The sequence below is a fragment of the Odontesthes bonariensis genome, chromosome 5, assembly GCF_027942865.1.
Source record: "Odontesthes bonariensis isolate fOdoBon6 chromosome 5, fOdoBon6.hap1, whole genome shotgun sequence".
In the NCBI taxonomy this organism is placed as follows: domain Eukaryota; kingdom Metazoa; phylum Chordata; class Actinopteri; order Atheriniformes; family Atherinopsidae; genus Odontesthes; species Odontesthes bonariensis.
Genome location: NC_134510.1, coordinates 24,526,267 through 24,549,185, shown reverse-complemented (window position 1 = coordinate 24,549,185; position 22,919 = coordinate 24,526,267).

Genomic DNA, 22,919 nt, shown 5'->3' with positions numbered 1-22,919 from the left:
AACGCGCCCTCCGGCTGTCCACAGTCAGACAAGAAACACAACAAAACACAAAAACATCTCCAGTGGAAATAAGAATAACATTTTTACCGCGAAGGGAAATATTGTGTTATGTAAAAGAAGGAAAACTTTTTATGATAAGCATGGTGTGCTGGTCAGATCTGTACTCAGATAATGTAACGAAGATTTTACTGAAAGGTAGTAATACCACAGTAAAGTAGGCTACTCCACTGGATCTTAAAATCTTGCAGTCAAGTACTTGGAACAAAATGTACCAACAGTAAAAAAGCGAAAGAAATACATCCCCAGTCTGTGTTATAACATAACATTATTGTGGATAATAATTACCTCTGTCAAAACATGTAATTATTACTTTTATGTTTTAGCAGTTCGTTATAAAACGGCTTAACTATAATGTTGCATAAACTAATCATATGTCTTAAGTAGTAGGTCTCAAATGAAATCGTGTTGTGAAAAATAACTACAAACCAGTTTAAGGAAGAAAAGCAGCTGAAAATGTTTTTTTTTTGTTGTTTGTTTTTTAAATCTAGACAGGCTTAGAGGATATTTTATCTCGTGTTTTTTTTTTCTGGTGTTTTTGTTTTGATGTCCTTTACTGTATTTCCATTCTCTGTTTTCAAAATTTTTTCCTCACTCTTACTGTATCATATTGTGAATCACTTTATGATTGTTATCTGAGAAAGGTGATACATAAATAAACCATAAGAAGGACAATAACTCCTGCTAAGGTGTACTTTAGTTTGTACAGTAACATGAAATGGAAATACTCAAATAAAGAACAAATATGGTCTGATTACAAGTGCTGTACTTGACTATTTGATTTAAAATATATTCGTGTTAAGTCACTGGAAAATTCAGCCAACAAATTAGATGAATTCCTGCAGATATTGATTTGTTTTGATCTCTATTGTTGGTGCAGTGTTTTGTGCGAGCATCTGTTGTTATTGTTGTGTTGTAACACCCTTATAAGTTGCTTCAGGTTGTGTTGCATATCTTTGTGACATACTTTATGTTGCAATTCATTGCACTGTGTTTAGCTGTAACGCATTGTACTTTATTTTGAAACGTGCTTCCAGGTTTTGGCCCTGGCTGTTCCGTAACTTGTTCGGTCATTTGTGAACCCTTTGCAGAGAGGTATGAACACTATTTTCATGCAGGTTGCTGTTCAGGCACACAGGTGAACTGATTACAATTGTCAGATAGTAAAGAGTTATTACCTTCTTATCAGTCAGTCTAATCTTGTAGTCTCCACGTGGCTCTGTCACCAGACAGGTAACTGCAGAAAACAACCTCGCAGATGGAGAGGATAAAGTCCAGACCATGGAGTGTCTGCGGGATTGTGGCCTCAGCAGGAGTGGGCTCCCCTCGGGCATGGACGGATGCATGCCGGGCCGATCTGGTTCAGAGCTCCAGAGCTTAGGAAAAAGGGAGGGGGCATTGAGTGTGTGTGTGTGTGTGTATGTTTCATTTGTAGACGGTCTGATTGTCCCAAGGCTTGGTTGGGCAAGCACACACATGTAGCACTCTGATCACATATGCAGACACACATACTTACACATGACTGTAGATGCTGCAAGCAGTAGGGGGTTAATCGTAGCTCAGGGAGTTTTTCCAGTCTAACATCCCCCCAAAAAAGAGGCAACAGAGAAGGAGGAGGAAAAAGGCATTAGATGATGCACTGTAGTATTTCTCATTTCTTGGTAAAAACTTGTTATGCAAAACCACATATTCAATGTCTTTCGCTTAGTTCTTGTGAGACAAGAAACTTCTTCTAACCTGTCTAAGGCATCAATGTTCTTTTTGGAATGACAGAAATGCAAATACTGTCCCAGCCACTCCAAAACTAGCCAGTGATTCACTGACCTCAGACTACCAGCAACAGGATCCTAGTTCTCACTCAAACACAACACTTTGAGGGGCTTCTGAGTGTCTCTGACCGCCAGCAGACTTCCGCTGCTCATACTTGGGATCTCCTCATAATGGGCGCATCTAACACATGGCCACCCGGTAACAAGGCAGAAACACCAATTTAGAAATTCCCAACCTACAGATACACCTCCTCTCTGCTGTTGCAGACAACAGTCACATGGCAGGGATCTCCTATCTCACCAATAAACATGCATGCCATCGATGCACACAAACACGAAAGTCCCTGCTGGCTCTTTGACAGTGTTGTTGCCAGGAGATACCACAGATGAGACTCAAGGGTGAGACTCAATCCTCCCACAGCCCATACTGGCACGCAGAGACCGGGAAGATCTGGGTTTCTGGGCAGAGAAAACTAGATGGCCTAAAAAAAAAAAAGTGTTTGAGAAGATGGAAAACTTGACAGTTCTAAAAGTGGAGTAAAGGAAGTCGGGGGAAGACCTGACAACCATACAAACTATTCAACCACCACAAACCAGCTTGTTTATTTCCAAGAGGCTCGTCTCCAGGTGTCACAGTATCTGCCGCAAGTTTTTCACCATGATGTGGAAATCCCACAATTACATAACTTGCTTGATTAACGCAGACAGAGCTTGTGAGGTGTTTATTTTCAATGGCCAATATCAAATGATCACTTTCAACGAAAGTGTAACACGCAGCAGTGTTTTGACCAAGTGAAGATGTCCAGAAAATAAAAACGCATGGTGTCAGAGAAAAAAGAGGGGTATGTGGGAGACTGCCGCCTTCTCTCAGCTTGCATCCTGTCGGCCTCAGGCAGGGATCAGACCTGGCTATGGTCTCGTGTCTAAAGATTTGGAGGGGTTTCTTCAAAATCAGCATGAAGGAAATATGAAGAAAGAGGGCTTCATAGAGAGGAGAGAATCAATCAAAACAAGGTGGAGTGAAACTCTGAAAAGAACAGTGACAGAGGAGTGTTACTGAAAGGAGAGAATGGAAAACAGTGGGCGTAAGCTAAACTACAACATAACAAAGAATGCACAAGGTTGGTAGAGGAACTGCTTGGCAGTTGTTTAAATGAGTGTATGAATAAATCTTTTTTAAATTGGGCCCTGATGCTGTGTGTCTATTGTTGTTGCATTAGCAGAGGTGCGATGTTATCCTGCCGACTACACGTCTGACGTGTTTTTTTGGCGTGGCCCTATCGAGTCATCACACGGCGTGCCCTGGAGCTCCAACCTCTGCTGCTACTGTATCGTGCCTCTCCTCGCCAACCCACGCTGCAGCTCAGAGGTGCAAAAACGTGGCCGCATTGAACAAAATATAACAAAATTGAAAACCTCCTTTCACCAAATACCACATTTTAGGAAACACGCTCTCTGAAATGTTATTGTGTTATTTGCATTTTTCAGAGTTTTTTTCTTATTTTGTATTGCTGTTGTATTTTTCTATTATGCTCTGCTTTTGTGTTTTTTTACCGTCATGCTTTTGCGTTTGTGAAGTGCTACCATGTTTTCTGTTTTTTTTTTTCTGCGTGTGCTTTCTATAAATGTTGTATTTTCCAAGAGATATTGTGCTTTTTGTTATTTCCGTTCTGAATTGATGTGTTATTTAGTGTTGTGTTTGTTATTTTTTTTTTGTGGTATTGTTAATATCACAACTTTTGAGTCTGTTGGGTTTTTTTCCAAGTGTTGTTGAGTTTTGCATTTATCAGCCTACACACTAACCTCTTCTAAGGAGAAAAGGCCTTACCTGGCAATGGAAAAGAATGAGATATAAATTGGCTCAAAAAGGCCAAAATCACTGTAATATGCCCCATATTGAAACTAGCTGATCACAGATTGTATTTCAAATAGCTGCTTTATGTTCATTCATCCTCTTTCATTACTGCTTGCTTGAGCTTGTTAACACTTGCCATTGTTTCATCTACACGTAGACAGCTTGTCACCCTGCTGCCCTCTGTCCTTTTACCCCCACCCCCTGCAGGGCCGTGTCCCTCTGGCTCATAGTGGCACACTTCAACAAGCTGCTCCTTTTCTGGCAGCACAAAGACATGTCTCTTGGCTCCATTAACACGCATTCATCTGCATACAGGTGGTCATCCATTTAAACCCACACAGACACACTTCTGCTTCCAGATTTGGCCCAGCAGCAGGGAAAATACTCATTCTTATGGTGACAAACTCACAATAAGGTGCTGTTTCTTCTCAGAGCATCTCCTGGAAAGTTGCCATGCAGGCCGGGCTATTTTGAAACGTGCAGTACATAAGCAATCGAAACAGGCTACAGACATAAACTCAAACAATGTGTGTGTCAGCAGGGGGTAAATGAGCCATCTCCCTCCTCCTGGACCAACACTATCTCCTTATTCAGCCATAGGAATCATTAACTCTCCCAGTCAACAGGCACACTCCACTTGTTCGCTCCCTCTGTCCTCCTTTCTGTCTCTAAGGGACTCACACACATGCCCACATACACACAAACAATCACACACAGCTGCACACAAAAGGCACAAACAAGCCCCGGTGAAATATTTAACCATGCCACACAGCTCACATTGCCTCTGCCATCATTTGTTACACTGTATCTCCTTGTCTGTCTCCATGCCTGTTCTCTCGGCTCATCTGTCGCCTCGGCTGTCTTTCTTTCCTTTCCTTTCTTCTGTTCATCTGTTCGGTTATTTCCATAAAACTCTCATTCGCCCCTGGCCAGAACATACAGCGTACAGCTCCCTCTGATTACTTTACTTTCTCTTGTTTTAATCTCACACTGCTTAGCTTGCGAGCATCTCCCTTTTCTTTCCTGTTTTATGCTCTGTTGCTACAGGTTTGTTTCCCCCACATCTCAGTTTCTCAGAGTCTCCAGCTTTCTTCCTGTTGATTTCAGTCCTCCGTCGCTTTCAATCATTTCTTATCCCTTTCTTTTACCCCACAAGTCCCTCAAACAGTGCGTTTGTTGGGAAAGAAAACCATTATCCTCCTCCATCCTCCCACCCTCTGCCTTCTTTATTCAACTCTCTCCAGCTCTCTCGTTTCCTCACATGCTCCTGGCCCTAGCCCTATATTCATTTACATAGTGTTAATGATCCCAGATGGACTGGCATGTACTCTACGGGGGCGAAGTGTGAATGTCTTCTTCCAAGGGTGTGCGTGGGTGGTTGCGTGCGTCTGTGGGCATGCAGGGCTGTCAGGTACATATGTGTCTACATGTGTATGGATGCATAGCTTTATACAAGCATTTGAGTAAGACAGGGAGACTGCGTGTTTTTCTCCTGGCAGCAGATTGCTCCGTTTTGACAATATGCATCACTTTGCTCTGCTTTTAAAAAGCCAACAACAGAGTTCAGCAGACATGATTCATGAGGAATTTGTTTTGTATTTTATTAGAATGTAGATTTTCATGGATGACTGAGTCGTATTCATATGACTAAAATCAAGATTTTACATTGAGACTTCACATTTTAAACCAGAGTTAAATTACAATTAATCCAAAAAAACTCTTAAAGCTACTCTATGTACTTTTGTTGTTTTAGTCCTAATGAGATCATTTTAAACCAAAAGCACCTTCCTGAGGGTAACTATCAACTGCTCCTCTAACAGCTACATATGTACATATATATCTGATGGAGAATTTGCTTTTTAAGTTACACTATTGGTCGGCCAAAAGTTGGCGATTTCCCATCGGGCGTTGCTGTGTCAAGATGTTTTGGTGCATCTCCTCTCTCTGAAAAAGGTGCAGTGCACATAGAAAATGGCAGCAGCTCATTTTCATCCAAAGTCTGCTGTAGTTTTATCTCAGGGAGGGTTTTCATTGCTGTGATTCTCACACATGACCCATGAGGATTACCCAAATTAGTCTGCTAAGGTATGAAAAAGAAAGTCTGAGGCCTCAGGTGTTTCTGAGCCACTGCTCCGTATGTCGGTGGGGTTTTCAAAAACATTTCTTGATGGGCACCTTCAAGTTGGCTTTTAAAAAGTTGATCGAAACCAAGTAGCCAACTTTATTTTAATTCCAGTTCTGTGAAAGAAAATGAGCCTGATTTTGAAGAAAATAAGACTGTAAAGAATGTTTTCTGTGAAGCAATATTTTAAAAATCCACATAAATTTGACTAAAAAACCCAGCTTAGCAAATGCACGAAGCTGCTTTCCAACTGTATTCACACAAAATTTGGCCATGAGGCACCTTCCCGCATGATTTTTGTAGAGGTTATGTTCAGGCTCATCTGCTGGGAAATAAACTGAAATGGCTGATTACGTACTCTGATTCATTGCTTTGTTGTTGCAACAGCAATCATTCAGGACTAGACATATGATACGCTCTAAAAATGAAAGACCCTCAGCATCTACATGATGTGCACAGGATTTGGCACTGCAGTCATAGCTGTTCTGTTCACTGTTGAGACACGGGTTTCTGTGTGGATGATAGTGTAATCGGACTGATTTTCATAATAGAATCTTTTTGTTTGTTTGACGCTATGTGTTGTTCCTGATGATACCTGATTTACTTCTTTCTTTCTTTTTTTGTCAACTATATCAAGACGTCATGACTTTCTTTGGAACGGGGAAATAGTTTCCAGGCAGACACTCTGCCAGGGAGAGGCACATAAGGGAGGTGAGCAATCCTTCAGTTCAAGGTTAAATATTTAACAAAATCTCAGTTCCTGTTGTGTTGACACTCAAAGGAGGGGGGACTTCCATCAATGGTTATAGGGACTGTGTTTTGCATGGTTTCTTGGCCCTCTATATGCAATTAAAAAACGGTTAAAGATTGAACATTCTTTAAAATATTAGAAAACAAATCTTATATGCTAGGTATTCAATTATTGGTTTTGTACAGATTGTACCAGTAAAGTTAAGAGGTGCTACTCTGTTAATGTTTCCTTGTTTCCAGCATTCATGTTCTGCTAAGCTCTGCCAGCTGCTGGCTTAAGTTTTAAAGTAGGTGACAAACACGAGAGAGGAGCCATACCTCTTAGCACAAAGCATATGAGCGTACTGGATTTCTCTCAAAGTTCACCTATTTCTGCAGTGGTTTATGCCTGGCCTAATCCAAATGCTACAGAAACGTTTTCAGAAGATTCTCCACATCACAATGCTCCTTTGCACAAAGCAAAGGATATAAGGACAAGGTCCATCCTGTCAGGTTTCAACAAGTCTGTTATATAAGAACTTCACCTGCCACCGCAGAGCTTTGATCCCAGCCTCATTCACCGACCCAAAACAGACTGGATTGCTGACTCTGAGACCGCATATCACCCAACACCAGAGCTGGATTTCATTATAATGTCCTTGTGCTGAATAGTGGCAAACCTCTGCAGCCAAGTTTACAAAATCCTTTTAGAAAGTGATAAAATCCACATTTTACTTGTTTCAGTATTCATATCCTTTCAGTTTATTATCTTAAATTGTTAGAGATACACATGATATATCCGACTTTAATGATTATTTTGTGAGGTGACTCTTACACTAACAAATATTTAAGCTATGCTTAATGAGCCTATGGCCAGGGCAAAACGGTCACTGACTCAGAAAGGACAAATGTTAAAACTGCTGCTAACCAAGTTTAGGTGCAACTGGTGCACATGCACACAAACAAATACATGGACACACACGTACGCCGTCTGCTAAGGTTACAATGTTACAGGTGCAAGGTCAAAGTGCATGTATGTCATGGATACGCTGGCATTCTTTAAATGCATACACACACTGCCTGACCCCTTTCCAAATTTAGTTTACTACTTTCTCACTGGTGCAACTTTTTTGCTCGGTGTCATCTCTGTTTCTTCTCACCAAGTCTTCCAACCCTGTCACACTGTCCTCTCTGCCTCCTGTTCTATCTCTCTGTTCCTTCTTTGTCCATCACTGGCACAGTCACGATTGTTGTATAATTGCACAGTTGCTTAATTATCAAGAACTTTCAGTCTAGCGCTTGCCTTGCCAGGGGGCTGTTCTGATTCCTTTCTAAATGTGAACGCACTCTACACGGACGCTCGTGCACACGGACACACAAAAACGCAAAATCTCTTTCTTATTCTAAACAATTGCCTTTTTGTCTTTAGTTTTGTCTTTTGAGCAAAGCTAATACTCAAAGCTGATATACTGCTGCAAATACACCTATTGATGCAGTTACAGAAAGCACCATCAGATCTCAACATAGGCAGATCTATTAGTGATTATGCTCCACTGTGTGCTGGATTCTATTGGCAGCTTTTTGATGCAGCTTTTTGGATTTCTACAGCTTTGCAGCGAACTACAACGATCACATTGTGCAAATTGTGACAGTGATAAAGGGTACAAAAAGAAATCACTCAGAATAACAGCGCAGATGCGATTCTCGAAGAAAATGTCTAATGAGACCGGAAATCAATTTAGTGAGCGCAGCTCATTAATAATTGATGCACTCTCTGGTCGAACAGGAGATGTATGTTTGTGTGTTATTGTGTGGACCTCTGGCAAAGAGTGGTCACCATGGTGATCTCTTCAACCAGGGTCTTTAAATGACACAAGTGGGTGGAAAGGTCTTGCCTTGCTATCAGGCTGCCACACACAGACATTGGCTTTTCTATTCTAGCAAGGACTTTGCATTGACAATGTATTACAGTAGAATAATTATCTAAAGGCCTTTAATGCTGCTGGCTATAAGAATGCATACCAATATGGAAATGAAGCAACAAGACAGCATGACAAAGGTTCCATGTGCTCAAATGTCTTATGCACATAAAAGTTCAGGTTGAATTTTTGTGAGGCTAATGGAAACATTTTGACCTAAAATTCCTTTCAAAATTGCGGCGTTACTACACAAACAAGTAGAAAATTGAAAGAAAATGCCGGCAGACAGGAATTTTCCCTTAAACCAGCTGACCTCCTGAATCTGGCCACAACCACAATCCTCGTTTAAGCCCTCTTACACTCTCATGGTACACCCTAAAATCAGTCTGTGGACACACAAACAGAAATATCCTCATTAGATCAGTGAGCTCCGGTCAGTCCTCACAAGTGTACAATAGAGTAAGCTGACCTAACATAAACACACATATGCAAGGAGGTTTGGATGGTTTATCCTTGGCAGATGGACACATGCTCATCATGTTCCTGTGGGATTTTCCAAAGAGCTGCCAAACCTGATCAGCAGAGGGTCATCCATATACAAAGACAGGCAAGCTTTACTTGAGCGATTTATTGACATGCAGGCACTGAAATGATCCAAGTCTGAAAGTCTGTACAGGCTGTACGTCCAGCTTTCTGATGACATCGGGTTGAGGGAAGGTCAGGTCATACTTTGGAGGTTATCGGGAATCAAAACAGGCAATGAAGGAAAAGGGGTGGTGGTCTCCTCTCAAGGTCCTAACGCTTAACAGATGGTGTCCTTTACTGGAGTGATCTAATAGAATAAAAGTACCATGATTCTGTGAAAAACACGCAGGAACACATTCATCCTGCCAATGAAGAGACTCGTGGGGATCTGATAGATGTTTTATAAATCATTCAGTTTTAGGAAAAGGGTGGTTCTTTTGGAGAAGTCTTTTCATTAGAGACATGGAAATAAAATGTTTTTTTCTGATGTGGGCTTTTATAGGACTGCCAAAGAGGGAGCCGAGACCTTTTAGTGACCGTGGCATTACACACAATCAGTGAAACTCAAAAATTAATGGGAATTTTTGCAATCAAATTTGCAGCAAACATGCCTCTTAATCAGATCTGATTATGACTAAGACATTAAAGCTGGGAGTCAACTTTAAACAAAATCCAAATCGGAAGGGTGTGTTTAACCAAAATGAGGACTTTGTGATCATATTTGGCTTTGATCACTGCCATCTGCACAGGCTTACTGGCCAAACCTGTTAAAAAATTGGAATGGTTTCACACGTGGAAATAGAACTTGTCTCAGACATGAGATACTGAATAGAGGATTCATACATACGACACTCATTCAGAGTTATTACAGTTTAAAATTTGCCTACCCATATATCCATCTTATTTATAGTTTCAAAAATTTAAGTTTAAACTAAATAGAATTAAGCCTCCTCTTGAAGCCTACCTATCCTCCTTTCTCAGTGGTCGGCATTGTCTTTACAGAGAAGGCAAGTTATCTAATACAACTTAAAAGCCTGAGGTCGTATCAGGCTACAACTTGTGGTGTCAATGAGCAGTACTAGGTGGGATTACAAAGATCCTTGAAGTCTGTATTATTAGACAGTGAAAACAAATCGCATTACTGTGCCCACGTCGAGGAAGGAACACAATGCGTAAAGAGAAGGTGTTCTAATTAGAGTCATAACAGGCTTATGGCCAAAGGCAATGGGCTTGAAATCACCAAGGATTTTAGACTGCCTATTTATCCTCTAATCTGCGCAGCACCTCACACTTTTTATTGGAAGTTCTGGCTTTGACAGGAGGATTAGAATGTCTCTTGCATCGATCCAGGGGACTGATTTTAGGGTTGCATGGCTATTGCACGCCATCATAACTGAGCACACTCTACACAGTGTTTTAATATGACAATACCATGGAATGTGTCAGTGCATCGGCCTAAATCAGCCAAAGGAAGATGATGGACCGGAAGTAGATCATAACAAACAATAAGCACAATCTTATTGACATCATTGCACTAAACATGATCTGAAGTGTGTGAGTGTTTGCATTTAGATCATGTGCATTTTATCAACAACATTTATATGTTAATTTCTATTTTTAGAGCTTTTAAGATTACTTTTTCAAGTTGGAAAATAAGCAAAATTATAACTCAATAGAAGTAAAATATTTGATGAAAACAGTTGTGTAAATTTTACTTTTAGTCTTCTACCTGTATTAGACAAAAATAGTAAATGCTAAAATTACAGATTCGACATTGAAATATACTTATGACAAACTCGTAAAATACAATGCATTGATTTAAACTAAACAAACAAACAAACACAGGTCATACATGATCGGGATGTCCATTAGCAATCTAACAAGTGGTGTCATCAGATATGACTATACGCTGAGACCTGAGTGTTGCAGGAATGATGGATGGAAAAGTATGATGGTCTTCACACTCGGGACTCTTGGAAATTTGTGGGTCTTCAGGGAAGACTCCAAAGTCAGAGAGTGCAGAAATATAGTATTATTAGGAAAATTTTGAAAGCCTCTTAAAAGGATTCTCATTTGCTCTGTGTGACGAGCCAATGCAGGGTATACATATATGCAGGGTATACAGCATATCCTCTTTTTTAACAGACTCTGGCATCACATTTGACAGAGCGCTGCAGGTATTTTCTTTTTTTCCTAAACTGGCAAATGAATGACATGACCAGCTACTCTCCTCACAGGCAAGGAGGCTACTGGTTGCCTTCACTGAACCAGTCGATTAGTTTCATGTATGAGGTTTAGGACACCATTGTGCTGATGCTTACTCTCATGTAAAGCAGAATAAGTTATTGAAGATGTGCAAATATCCCTGGCCTATATTTGGGTGAACAAAATAAGTCAAGTTAGTCTTACAGATCAGTGTGAGGTATAATAAAGAATCATATGCAGCAACATTATTTACTACTGTGTGTAACAGATGTGTGAAGGAGGACTATACTCTATTATGAAGTCCTTTTACTGCTATATATCTTTTGGTGGCATTCTTTTTCGATTATTGTACAAAAGTGTCTTGCTTTCCTGTTTTATGTTTCCCTGTTTGACTTGATGTCCAAATCATTGGGAGCCACAGATACATTTAGTATTAACATGATCAACCAAACAACATTGCCATGCAAATCATGGAAATCTCAACTTTTGAAATCGATTTGCATTGCTGGCACTAAGTCTATACTGTGCGTTTTGTGAGCTTAGAAATTGGTAGTCAAAGTGTAGCAAACTTGAAGCACGGTGTATGATGTGAATCCCAAATTAATCAGAAAACCTTGTTGGCTTGTGAATTCAAGCTCTAAAGTGAAGCTCTCTTAAGGTGTGTGCTTTTGCTGATAAGCGGTGGTAAGCTGTGTTTGCAATTGCAGATTTTTTTCATGTTTGATGTGACGCTGTATTATATTTTAAAAGAGGGAAGCGGGAGAATTTGTCTGGTCGTTCACATAATAATGTGTGTTGTATAACTCATACGGTCAGTACTAAAGTTGACTTTTTACTCTGCTGTTTTCTCACTATTCTTAGTGAAAAATCTTAATTGCAGTCTTTCATTGTGGTAAGCTGAAAGTGGTTCAGGGCTATACTCATGTGCTCACACAGCTCTGTTTCTATCACACACACACACACACATACACTGAAGGTCATGGGATGACTCCCTGTAGTTTTGCATCACCTCTTTTTTGGCCTCCACTCCATCATGACCGCACTGGATTCCCTAACTATCAATGACTGCCAGCAGGGTTGCCAGTTCAAGTCCCACTAGTTGTTTGTCTTGTATGTTTCAGTAGAAGCAGGGCATGGAAATGGCCAAAGATACACAATAGCTTGGCTTTGACATTTTTAATTACAGAACAGGAGACAGTAGATAGAGGGCCGTTAATGCGCCATGGTCTGTTCAGACCGACTGCCATAACTTCATTCAGGCTGAACTCAGCTTGGCATAGCCAGTCTCCATCTATCGGGCCGAGGTGTTAAACCACCCGTGGCTCTCATTAGAGGACCTGGGCTAATGAGTGCACTCCACACACATGCACTGGGAACACAGTGAAACACATGCACATCGTGTCCGGAGTTCACTGTGCTTTTACTGCACTCTGGCAAGCTTAATTTCACACTTTTGCCCCCAGTGACACACACGTGCGTCTATGAGAGGGGTGTGATTTTAAATGGAGCTATTATGAATGGAGCTGGGAAAAGCCAATTAAGAGTGCATGATTCTAATTATCTCATCCATTTTACGGTGCTCCAGTCCACGAGGGAACCAGAGGGTACAGGAAATGAGCACGAGGGAGACATATAAAGAAGAAATAAGATGGAGAAAATAGTGACGTTTCAGGAGACTAAAGTAATTGAAGAGATTCAATAAGGAAGAGGGGTGGAGACCCAGAGGAGAGAGGGAAAGGGTGAGGAGAGTAACACGATCCATGTCCTGATAAAGCCAAATATATTTTAGACAGGAACAGAAACAGCTCCCTGTCACTATGCAGATCTACAGAGAAACTACCAAGACCAATAGTGAGGAAGAGACACGAGTTCAGGAAATACATAAATGTTTGATAATAATTATTGGAGAGTGAAAAGTAACTAAATCATAGTTTGTTAAATATGTCAAGAAGAGAGAAGACAGGGAAGTAAATGAACCAGGTTTAAGATAGCTGTATCTTGGGCTGTATTAGGAAGTCAGATTAAGTCAAACAAGTTATTGCTCTGCCACATGACCCTGAATGATATATAACAAGTTCACTAAAAATGCTCTTGAGCAGCCATTGTTCAAAAAGCAGAAATCAATGACGGCTAATCAAAAGAGAAATTACATCTACGAGTAAAACCTTGTGATGTCATTTCAAAATGTCATGTCAATGAAATCCCAGTTTGTTGAGGATTACACCCAATGCATGCCTAGACAAAGAAGTTATTATTCTATGGGGCTTGGGTGGTGTGTCTCGAAGTGATTGGGTGGGGTGCATGTGCTTTGGGATTGAGCTACGTCAGTGTGCTTGTTGGCACTGTGAACCATTTATTACTACTGCTGTTGGCTTTTCTGTAGTGGATGACTAACAGTGGGGATGTGCAGCAGTCTAAACAAGACCAGCCTCACTCAGATTGCGTGCCTGACCCAACAAAGCAGAGACTTGATTAAAAACATGGATGGCTGTACTCGAACAGTATGTCCAACTTTTCAGTGTTCATTTAAAGGGACTGCCTTGACCCACATCATACTGTCCATGCATTCAGACAGCAAACAGTAGGCTAAGCCGTACTTATACATATCAATGCGGACACCTACTTCAGCTTAAAGGATCCTGATCCACTGCCATAAGTGCAAAGTTTATACATTTGCTGGAGAAAATGAAGGCTGCACATATGCTTTGTGAATTAAGCAGACGAATAGCCAGAGAACAAACTGTATTAAGGACATTTTTTCCAGACATTCAGCCTTGATCCTCTTAATGAAGGGTCCAGTCTACTGTAGTCTCAACAAAAACGGCCCAGTTATTACAGTCAAACCTAGAATAAGCCGGATGTTCTCTTGAGGTCAGGCGGATCAGACGGATTCAGACAGACTAAATCTAATTGACATATGCTTGGAAGACAGAAAGAGCAGACAGTAAGTTGTGCCTCACATATCTATGAAAAAGGCACATTTTCTTGTTTCTATCAAACTGAGTATTGAAGAGATTTTCATCTCGGATGGGAGAGGTTTAAAAAGAAGGGAGGCTAAGGGAAGGGAAATAGGGCAGAAAGTGGTTGGTGGTAGATTGTAATTATGTCCTGCTTTTCACTGGCCAGTCAGCCTGGAATACATGGCAACAATAGGCACAGCTGGGTGGTATTATGGGATGCAGTACTGGTGATTTCTTTTCATGGTAAAAGCTGCCAGTATACCTCTACAGATGCGGTCAAAAGATGCAAATGAATTGCCTGACGTGACAAATCACCCGCTGCATGCTGATGCTACGTGATGTATGCAGCATTGCCATGTGGAATTACATGCACAAGCGTACGTGCGTTCGGTCATGGCAAGCTGCAAACTGTGTGAGGGCATTACGAAGTGTGCACCTTGCTCCAGAGGTGATAAGAACACTGTGGAGAGAGAGATATAAAAAACGAGAGCGGGAGAGTTTGCACTCTTGTAAATGTTATCGTAACTCGAATAAACTTTTATTGCGCGAGTTGTGTATTATGTGCAAAGTCCACCTCCGTCCCTGAGGCACGGACTTCGAAAGTCGACTTGTTTTGGACGAACAATGTGAATTGTAAACTCAGCTTTGAAACTTTCCTTCCAGTGTGAGTGTGGAATATATCAAACTCCCACAGAGACAGTCACAGCAATGCTCTCAAGGCTTACACAGGCACTATTGTGCCTTCATCAGACCACCATTGTCTCGGTTTGTGCATGTGTGCACATATTGCCTTGTGCATCAGGGTGTGGAAGTATGTAAGCCTGTGAGTTTATGCATGCGTGCATTATCATTATGGCATGCGTGTAGGTTTTACGAGGGGCAGTCCATGGACTTTTAGTACTGATAGACCAAAAGGAACTAAAAAATAAACTCCCTGTGGCACTTTGTCTTATCACACATTAAATAAGGTGACATCATATCTGACGGTAAGGTGCACCACTGATACTACACTATTTACATGACCAGAAACACTACTCTTGTTTGCCTCATCACCTGCTCTGTGTTCCCTCATCTGACTTAATCATCAGCTTGCTCCATTATACTCATCTGTGATGCTTAGCATTATTCGAGCCTCTGATATTTGAAACCTTAGCATCAAAGTCTGCGATACCAGTTCCGTATTTCTACTCTAATAAACCTTACTGTAGCTTGTCTCGTGTTGTTTGCTTAAATGTTGTTATTCTAGATTTAATATGGTTTCAGGAGCCAAGCAGACTGAGAAGAGCAAACAGTTAAATTGAGCAAATCTGTGAGGCAATTTCGGCTGAGAAACTGACTGAGAAGCGGGATCTTTTCAACGTGACTTTTTGTCAGAGAACCCAAGGCCAAAGTAAGGTCTGTGCTTTTTCAGCATAGAAATGCTCTTCATCACCATTATAAAACTAATCAGAATAACTCACAAAGAAACTCGTGGGTTCAAATTTCCAAGATTTAAAGTAGAAAAAACATCTTCTGACTGAAAATGTCAGGACTTATTCTCCAAGTTCACTTTGTAACTTAAAAAAAAAAAAAGAGAAGGCAGGTGCTGAGCCAGTTTCTCTCCACCGTGTGGTCACTTCACACAGGACTTCTTATGCCCTGCTGAATTCTCCTGTGACATCCCACACTATAACACGTCAACCTGGCTGTTACATCCACTTCAAGCTAGGATTTCTCGTTTGACTCCACTTTGTTGAGATTTTTGCAGTTTTATCAATCTCCAAAACATTGGAACCTTAGTCCTTTGGTAAAAGTCTGTGCAACCTAACCTAAATCAGCTTGTAATCCCAGAACAACTGCCTCCTCTTGCATGCTCTGCCCTTCACATCCATGCTGATCCCCCACATACCCTCTCTGGAATCCCATTGACCGAAATCCACCAGTGTGTCAGAGAAAAAATAGGTCATCGTAAAAGTCAAATTGTTTTTTTTACACTTAGATGCACGCACGCTGTCAACAAAACAGATTTTGAGTTATAGAAGTGTTGTGGATGGGATTTTAATACCTTTAGGTAGAATATAATCAGTTCTTGTCCTCTTTTTAAGCCCTAAATTACGTGGCTCCTTCCACTACACTTCTTTTCCATTTCAAAATATTCCTTTTAATGTATTATAAGTTATACTTTTTGGTTTATTGATTATTTCTGTTGATAGGGGTATGTCATTACACCAGCTCTTTTTTCAGATTTTTTTGTCTGGAATAAAGAATCCTACTTCATCCAAGTATGGTTTTAGTCAACAGGAAGCAGTTCTAGTTGAGGGGAGATCAAAGATTCCGCTGTGCTCTTTCTTATCCTCCAGATCAATTCATATTCTCATCAATTACACAATCTCCGTTGGGTTTGTTTGTACCACAGAGCTTCCTGTGACTGTCAAAAATCTATTTGTTTCTGCTCGGTGTCGGATCTAAAAAGAACTCTGTTTTTGTCCGAGGGGAAACAATTAAAGCAGTGTGTGGCTGGGTTAGAGGGGATGTGTACCATCGTGGGAAGAGCAAGCATTCAAGGCTGTCTCCGAACAAACTCATTAATTGACCATTTGTTAGTCGAGAGACAGGACCCAAAAAGATGTAAAGAAACTAGGAATTTAGAAAGAATTGGAGGACTAATGAGAGAGGAGGAGGAAGCGAATGGAATTCAAAGCAAAAAGAGAAAAACAGTTTGTTTGGGCTTAATGATTACAGAGCATTTGCTTATCAGTTTGGTCAGTTTGTAGATCCTTGTTTTTTGAGTCAGCTGTTTTAATCAATAGTGAAATACTCACCTGGGAACAGGGCAAATTTTGGCCTAATATTAAAAAAAAGAAAGGATTGGTCATTGATTTCTAACATTTAAAGTAAAAGAAAACAAAAAAAGGAGAATGGCACAAAGCAAAATTTCAATTAACAGCAACACTTCCATTCACAAGTATCACGGCTTGTAAACACTTTATGAAGCCAGCTAACAATCTTTTTGTTCTTTGGAGGTTTTGGACTCTTTCCTCCGGTAAACAGCTTCTAGTTCTATGAGATTTATTGATCATTATACATGAAGATATAGATAGAGAAAAAAAAAACAGCAACAACAAAACAAGGTTAATTGAAAAAGCCTCATTCTCTTAACAAACTTCTGCTTTGCAGGCATCAATGTTTCTTTATGTTTAGAGTACAGAGGAGCTGCAGAAAGGAGAACATGGCTGCTGCCTGTTGGGAAAAGATGTGAGGAAGTTTTGAAATTGACTTTACCTGGACATTCCCAACAATGACTGTGGATACGCGATAGCTGGATTCTGACACCTTGGAAGAAGTTACTGTAGAACTCGGCCTGTAAAAATTCTGATCACAGTTATTTTGCATGTCCATCATATTTGTTTTCAAACAGGTATGAGAAACTAAAAAAAACGTCATTCCACCTTTCGATAGAGATGACTAGTGCCTTTACAGTAATATCACCCAGTTGCTCTCTTGTCTCCTGCTGTGGTTCAGACATGAAAGGAGACGTAGCCTACTGATACCAAATATTTGTTTTCAAAGCTACGAATTTCACCTCTGATTGTATCCAAGCAATTAAATTCCAAGACACAAACAAAAACACCCGCAGCCCATAGGAATGGGTAACGTGAAATGATTTTGATTTATCACAGCTCAAGCACACCTCCTGGTCTGACTTTCATTATGCTGCTGTGCTTGAAATGTGACTAAAGCTTAAGAAAAAGAGGTAATAAATCCAGGCGTGACGGGCAAAAAGGCAGAAATAAAAGAACAAAACAAGATGAGGGATCAGATAAAGCCCTGAATTGATAGAAAGGACAAGACAACAAGGACCACAAAGGCTGGAAAGCTTGACTCAAGGTGCAAAGAAAATCTGCAATATAACAAAGACAACAAAGAAGTATACATAGAAAAAAGGTCAGTAAACTAATAGAAAGCAGGTGAAATGCAATAAAGTACCAGAACACTGGTGTGGAGGAACAAAACAAACACAAAAGGCAAAACTAACAGGAATGTACAAAGGGAAAAAAAATCCATCCATTCATTTTCTATACCCTCTTAATCCAATTTGTGGTTATGATGAGGGCTGGCGTCTATCCCAGCTGCTGCAGGGCTAAAGGTGGAGTACAGTTCATCACAGGGCCGACTATGAGACAAACGACACAAACAACCCTGCTCACACTCACTCACTCCCAGTCAATTTAGAGTCACCTATCAACCAAACATATATGTTTTTTGGACAGCAGGAGGAAGTCAGAGAAAACCCACGTTGGCACTCGGAGAAAATGTAAAGCTGACAGAAATCCAGAAGTACTGAGTTTTTCTGAAAAAAATAAAAATAAAACCAAGATCCATTACATTTGTACATTTGGAGTATTGATTAGCCAGTTTAATACTGTAAAAAGTATTATACCAAAATTAGTATAATTAAGTTAATTTCTCTGTGTGGTTATTTAATTTCATACTGGGTCTGCTTGAACTCTCCTCTAATATTTCCTAATAAAGTAGTAATTCCACTTTACAAGCACTTCTATAAACAAAAAAATGACACTTGGTAAAAATATTTCCACTCTCCGTACCTGTAGCACACAAGCTGACTTGTTCAGTTAAACTTTGTAACATCTATTGGAGGGCAGTATGAAAGGCATCCGAGTAAACAATCAAAAGGAGGACTGAGTGTTATACAACTTCTTCAGGTGCAGGGTCTTGCCATTGTGCAGGCTGGCTCATGGTCACACTGTTGGAATGAACAGACTGAATAGAAGCGAAACCTTAATTGATGCCTTGATCAACACCTGTGCTTTTCTTATCGTGACAAGTCAACACATCTGCCGTGCAAAAGGAAGAAAGCTAGAGACATGCTCAAAAGCTGGCATACCGCTAGTTGTTTATCTGTCACATCAACAAATCTGACCACACATGGAAAATTAACCCAAGAACAAACAAAGTCTTTATTACCTTCTCAGACAGAAGAAATGAATCCTCAACAGAAAAGAAGAGGCACAAAAACATGTAATTCTTCACAGAGAAAAACCTCAGTTGATCATGACGCAACACAGTCAAAAGGCAGGTTGTGTTTTCAGTAAAGGACAAAACAACTCTCACTTTTATCCACCGGGGAACTCTTGCTGTTATTGCTATCATAATTAGCAGTGCTGTCACAGGTAAGGGTTGCATCTACATGTAAACAGTGGCTGGATAAGTCCAGGCATGTTCACTGAGGGATTCTGAAGAGGCTTCTGGGAAATGTAGGAAACTGGTGACTAGGGTTGTCAGGCAGCTTGTCAGGAAGAAGAGGGCAGAGGAAGAGGTGAAGCATACATTTTTACAGCGAAAATACAAAAAGAGGAAGTTTCAAAGTGGTTTAGACTAAACTAAATGTACTAACAACATTATGCTTGTTTAAAAGACTATCCAAGAAAACAAATTCAATAGAATAGACTGATCCAAAAAAAAACAACTGTACGGGACAGTATTTGTTATTCATCAAAGTCTTTCAATTAAATTCAATCTGACAAAGAGGAAAGTCTTGATATTTGAACTAAAAAGAGGCAACTCTTTCCACAGAGCTGCAGTTCACTTGGGGTTTGTTTCACATGTATGGTACATAGAAACTGAGAGCAGCTTCTCCTTATTTCGTTTTGACTCTGGGGACAGAAAAAAAACCCATTGCAGGTAATCTAAGATGCTTGTTAAATTCATAATATAGCAAAAGATCTGAGATGTAAACCATTTTAAGCTTTATAAAGCAGTTTTTTTTAATGAACTCTTTGGAAGCTCTGGAATGGAGTGAGATGACCACTCTCTGGTCTTAGTGGGGACTCAAGCAGCAGTTTTTCTGAATCAGTTGCAGCTGTATGATTAATCTTTAATGCAGACCAGGAGATTTACTGTTATAATGGAGTCTACTTTCTTACTGCGTGGACCAGCTTTTTCTAAATCATTTTTCAGTGATCCGTTTTCAGGGATTAAAAGAAGACATTAGGGTAATCCTTGAAATATTCAATTTTTTCTAAGTGTCTCTCTTAGTGGCTGTTCCGGTCGGAGTCCATATTAGCACCCAGATTTCTGTCTTGGTTTGTGGCATAGCCGTTGTTAGGCCTGGGAGTCAGGGGCTACAGCTTCAAGCGTTTTCTGAATAGCCCAAAATCTTAAGGCAGAAGAAGGCAAGGCAAGGCAAGGCAATTTTATTTATAGAGCACAATTCATACACAGGGCAATTCAAAGTGCTTTACAGCTACATAAAATCACAAGAAGGCAATAAAACCATTAAAAAGGAATAAAAAAAAATAAAAAATAAAAGAAAGAAATTAAAAAAGAAAGAAATTTAAAACCCATTAAAATAATCATTGAGTAATTAAAAAGTGAAGAGTGCAGATAAAATACTTTCAGGTGTTATATGCACAGCTAAATAGAACTGTTTTCAGCCTGGATTTAAACATTGTCAGAGTTGAGGCCTGTCTCACATCTTCTGGAAGACTGTTCCAGATTTTAGGGGCATAAAACTGAAACGCAGCCTCACCTTGTTTAGTCCTGACTCTGGGCACCAGCAGGAGACCCCTCCCTGAGGTTCTCAGAGCCCGAGTTGGTTCATATGGCTCTAACATGTCAGAGATGTACTTTGGCGCTTGACCGTGAAGAGACTTGTACACAAGCAGAGCTGTTTTAAAGTCTATTCTCTGAGCGACAGGAAGCCAGTGCAGAGACCTGAGCACTGGACTAATATGGTCGTATTTCCTGGTTCTAGTCAGGACTCGAGCAGCAGCATTCTGGATGTACTGCAGCTGTCTTATAGCCCGTTTAGAGAGCCCAGTGAGCAGGCCGTTACAGCAGTCTAACCTGCTGGAGACAAACGCATGGATTAGTCTTTCTAAGTCTGGTGTAGACACTATTCCTTTGATTCTGGCAATGTTTTTTAGATGGTAAAAAGCTGCTGATGTTACAGATTTAATGTGGCTGTTAAAGTTCAGGTCTGAGTCCAATATTACCCCGAGATTTCTAACTTGATAGTTAGGTTTTAGAGAGAGTCTCAAGGTGACTGATAACACTTTCTCTTTGTTTTGTTTGAAATACGGTTTTAATACAATCATGCAATAAATCCCCAGAAATATTAACACGATTACATATGTTAGCTCAAAGATGCAAACAGAATTTGTTTTGGTTTGTCTGTATTTCACTCAGAGCGTTGCAGCTGTGGAATGGTTGCTCACAGACTGAATAATGGCCTTCACACCAGGGGTCAGGGTCTGCACAATTATTCCATAACGAGCAGCATCAGAGCAGACAACAGACAAGGGCAAGTTTTCCAGCCACGTGACTTTGATGCATCAATAATCAAGGCCATTGCCCAACTACAAAAAGGTGACTCAGAACCAATGTTCCCTCTAATTTTTCATGTGTCTGGGCAAACACACAAGCTCCCTGAGCACACTGAGGACCACTGTGAGCAACATCAGATGTGCACGCTGTGGCCACACACCAGTATCACACCTGTTCAAAACCTTGGATCATAGCAAGTTACATGGCTTATTAAAAGAATCAAATCCCAGCAGCAATTTTCATTAGTTTACTTTTAATACAAGTGATTTGGCCCACTTGAAAAAGAAAAAGATAAAAATCTTGTTGTTCATGAGATGTGTAGTATATATGAGAGTCATGCTTTGGCCATGGGAAGAGTCATGCTTGCAGCCTGCATGTTTTGAAGAGTAGACCTTTCTCACTCGAAAAAGAAAAAAATATCAGCCAGTTTCACCGCTTGTTCTTCTGTTTGCACATACTCAGACAGCCATTCCATCCTAAAAGAACCGCATTTCTGTCAGAACCACTCTCGTCAAACGAGTCGAGAAACAGAGATGAATTTCAGAAGCTTATTCTGAATGCATACAATTATGTTTGGCGGTATGGCTCTTTTTGGAGGAAGTTCCCAACTTTTCCATGAGCTCCATGGAAGCCAAGACAGGGAACAGCAGCATCCTCAGGTGGAGTGCCTTCCATTTGCTGTAAAGGCAACAAACCCCCTAGAACAGAGCAAGCAACAATGAACAACAGTATGACATTGTTTGGCAATGAGAAGTCAGTGGAGCAGGGGAGGTGGTGGGTGCAAGCAGAGAGCAAAAAAAAGCAGTGACAGCAAACCAAGTTTAAATGAAGTGCCCCAAATGCCAGCATCCAGTTGCGAGCAGCAGCTGATTACCCATTGAGCGCAGCTGGCCATAAGGGTTGGGTCGGCGTCAGCCAATAGGCAAAGGGCGCGTTGACTACGTGGTCTGCCAGAACTAACGCGATGCTCCATTTCTTTTTTACTTTGGCTTGGTGAGTGGATGTGTCGCTGGCACTGCGGGGTTGCGTCTCTTAAAGGGGAACTGCGGTATTTTCAACATTAAGCCTCATTTATGAGTCGTCTGCAATGTTTTAGAACCCCCCTCACCGCTTTTTTTATGTTTACTGCTGTCTCCGGTATTTGCCTCATTTTGATTCTTCTCAACCTGCCTCAGAATGGCAGGTACGGTGCATGTCCAGAAAGGTCCGTAAAAGCACCATAAACATCCGTTTTCAAAATCATCAACTCACCGGAGTGGTTACTGGTGTGCACTGGTAATCCATATCAAATTTCATGGCGAAAAGTTGCTTCTGTCGTGTTTTATTTGACATTTTGTACTGGATGTTCGTTGATATTACTCCGCCACCGCTAAGAAAATAGTGCGAGCATGAACAAGCTGCCAAATAAAACACGACAGAAGCAACTTTTCGCCACGAAATTTGATATGGATT